Raw genomic sequence first — 3,684 nt, forward strand, 5'->3', positions numbered from 1 at the left:
CACCAATGCGAAGCCAACTTGTAATAGCTAAATCAGTCAGTTACGTTACAAGTACTCCTCCATCCATATGCTTACTCATAGTGCAAGCAAGAGTAAATGTTTTCCATTAATTTCACTTTAACAATTAGTTATACACAATATTAGTGCATCCCGTGCTTGCATCCTAACTTATCTACTTTATTATATTCATGTAAGCTCTAGGAAGGGGCTTTGAGAGATGAAGGGGAAGCCACTCTTGCTATGTGCAAAGCAATGCTAATATATCGTGTGGACTTACATCTTGAATAATGTGTACATCAGTGTGCATTCACTGGCTTTAATTAAGTCTTATGTTTCCACTTTCAGCAAAATTGTAAGCATTCCAAATACCTTACTTCTAGTCCTATGTCTATCGGATCTTGTCATTATATATGGAGTGGTAATGTTAGATTTTCATATGTAGGAAAACGGCAAGTACAATAATCAGGAGCCAAGTCCCATTGAGTTTTTCAAAGAGACCCATACTAACAGCATGAGCGAGCCGACACATCTAGCTTATGTAAGATTTCTTCCTTTATTGTTTTTGACTTGAAATGATTCTCATATTGATCGAGTGTATCCATCATATGAACTTTGCCTTACTTGAGCATCAATGTTTTCCTTTATACAATAGAATGCAATGGAAAAGAAAAGGGAAACACAATCATAAGTGACAACCAGTGTTTGATTCAATGATTGTGGCTGAAGTTCTAAAGGAAGAAAACGCCCATAGCACCTTCCTTTCCAGCATGAGTTATGCATCAAGATCCGGGAGATTTGGGAACTCTAATTCATCAGCAAGGATCTGAGTTCTAGAAGAAAGAATTGAGCAAAAGGATAGAGAGGCGAGAGATGCAAATGACAGGTACTTGTCTTGTTTCTTTGTTGTGTTCTTGTTGTTTATTTTTTCATGCTTTTCTACCTGTTCATAGTGCCCTCATGATAGTAAGAAAATGCATACACAAATACTTGTGAATAAGACATTTGTCTTTAGTTCTTGTAACAAACTGAGGAGTGCTTCGCTGTTTATATATGGTTTGATCCAAACCCAATAATCCAAAGTAACATAAAAATAGTAATTCTTGTAATGAGAAATACATGGTTTTTGCTGCTACAACACAAAGGCATGAGAATAAGATTGTAATGCATGGTTTCTAATCCTGAAATCTAGTATGATTTGTTGATTGGTTTATATGCTTGCTTTTTAGTAGAATGATATAGGTTGGTTGAGTTTGATCTAAAAGTTGTTGTCCAAGCATAGTTGCTTCTTGCCTAGGTTACTAACTTGATATCTTATCGGTGATGCTTGCTCCTTTTCAGAATGATAAATGAAATTTATCTCTTAGTTATGCATGTTTTTTACCATTATAAGTTATTCTTCAGTTTACTGTTTCATTTGCCCATCCATATGTTTGCCTTAACATTTAATAATGCACCTCTCTATTTTACATTCATATTTTGATAGATTGTAAGCTTCTTAGTGGTACTCTCACCTTTTTATCTTGTCTGTTTTCATCTCATCAAGATGCAATGTTGTTATGTTTTGTCAATTTATAGGCACTGAGAGGAGTTAGTGGTGAGACTTGAAGCACAAGCGAGAGCATTTGAAGAGGTGTAGAGGAAGCAACACGAATAATTGGAAGATGTGAAGAAGATCGAGCAAGAGAAGAATGGAGCATGGCAAAAGAAGCAACAAGAGACGGATATCCTGATTGGTTTTCTCTTAAGGGCTCAAGCAACTCAGCAAGCAACTTAGCAGTCCTAATCCAAACTTAATGGTGCATGAAGGCCATCCTTTTGCGATGGAAAGATAGTTGTTGAATCATACATTGCAATCATCAGGATAACACATGTGGTCTTTACTTATCTAAATATTGCTTTTCAACTTGTCTATTCTTCTGTCAAACTCGTGAGTCAGTGTTAATTTTAACTATGAAACACAAGAGGACGAATTGGCTGAGACGATTAAATATATAATATCATAAATTTATGATGTGATTTGGATCTTAACTTATATTTATATAATCTCATATGAATTAAATAATTATTGTCATATGCATTTGGATTATAGTGGATTTAATCATTTGTCATAATTTAAATTCAAAATAAATCAAATATATGTGGTGTCATCTTCACCAATAATGTCTTGTCAGTTTCGAGATGGTGTTCCCACCATCCTTCTTCAATATCATGACGCACGTCCTAGTTCATCTAGTCGACGAGATTGTCATCCTGGGGCCCGTATTTCTACACAATATGTTCCCCTTTGAGAGGTTCATGGGAGTCCTAAAGAAATATGTTTGTAATCGCGCTAGGCCAGAAGGAAGCATCTCCATGGGCCATCAAACAGAGGATGTTATCGGGTTTTGTGTTGACTTCATTCCTGGCCTTAACAAGATAGGTCTCCCTAAATCGCGGTATGAGGGGAGACTGACTGGAAAAGGCACTCTTGGAAGAGACTCAATAATATGCAGGGACAGATATTCTTGGTCTCAAGCACACTACACAGTTCTAGAGAACTCTACCTTGGTGACCCCACATGTCGATGAACACAAGAACAGTCTGCGCTCCAAACACCCGGAGCAGTGCGACGACTGGATTACATGTGAACACATCAGGACTTTCAGCAGTTGGTTGGAAACACGTCTCAGAGGTGACAACACTGTTTGTGATGAGTTGTACTTGTTGTCCAGGGGACCATCTTTGACTGTATTGACTTACAAAAGGATACGAGATAAATGGGAATACATTTTACACGATCGCCCAAGATCAAAAGAGCACCAACCAAAACAGCGGTGTCCGCTTTGATGCAGCAACCGAGAGCGGAAAGGATACATATTATGGTTACATAGTGGACATATGGGAACTTGACTACGGACCTAATTTTAAGGTCCCTTTGTTTAAGTGCAAATGGGTCAATCTGTTAGGCGGCGGGGTACAGGTAGACCCACAGTACGGAATGACAACAGTGGATCTGAAAAATCTTGGGTACACTGACGAACTGTTCGTCCTAGCCAATGATGTGGCACAGCTTATCTATGTTAAGGACATGTCTACCAAACCGAGAAAAAGAAAAGATAAGGAAGCGAATACATCATACAATGAGCCAAAGCGCCACATAGTTCTTTCAGGAAAAAGGGACATCCTGGGAGTGGACGGCAAGACAGACATGTCTGAAGATTATGAAAAGTTTCATGAAATTCCTCCCTTCAATGTCAAGGCTGACCCAAGCATCCTGATAAACAATGAAGATTATCCATGGTTATGGCGCAATAAGCAATGACACAAGCGAAGAAAAAGTGAAGACTTTCTCCCGCAACTATTATGATGATACCATGCCAAATTTGTAACAGACGAGTATGCTAGGACAACTTTTTCAAAGTTCATTTGAAAACTATGAATTTAGGTCGAATTTTCTCTATAGGTGCATCTATGTTCAAATTTAAACTATTCAAATTTGAAAACTAATGGCACTAACAAAAAGTTTATATGTTTTCTAAAACTAATGGCACTAACAGAAAGTTTATAATTTTGCTGACCAAAAGAAAACAAATAATACAGAAAACAAAACAAAAAAACTGGAAAAAAATAAAAATAGCAACAATAAGTATTTTATTGTAAGTAGAAACAAAATAAAATAAATAAAGCGACAAAGAAAACAAAAAA

At 37.0% G+C, this 3,684-nt stretch overlaps 1 long non-coding RNA gene across 1 annotated transcript; it reads left to right on the plus strand.

The window, feature by feature from the left end:
* The first annotated feature begins 462 nt into the window (after positions 1-462).
* On the plus strand, positions 463-1,634 carry LOC119345116. The gene is made up of 3 exons (XR_005166918.1): positions 463-538; positions 653-883; positions 1,576-1,634. It is a non-coding gene; the product is annotated as an uncharacterized LOC119345116 (long non-coding RNA).
* Positions 1,635-3,684: the final 2,050 nt, after the last annotated feature.

The sequence above is a fragment of the Triticum dicoccoides genome, unplaced genomic scaffold (genome assembly GCF_002162155.2).
Source record: "Triticum dicoccoides isolate Atlit2015 ecotype Zavitan unplaced genomic scaffold, WEW_v2.0 scaffold20668, whole genome shotgun sequence".
NCBI classification, from domain to species: domain Eukaryota; kingdom Viridiplantae; phylum Streptophyta; class Magnoliopsida; order Poales; family Poaceae; genus Triticum; species Triticum dicoccoides.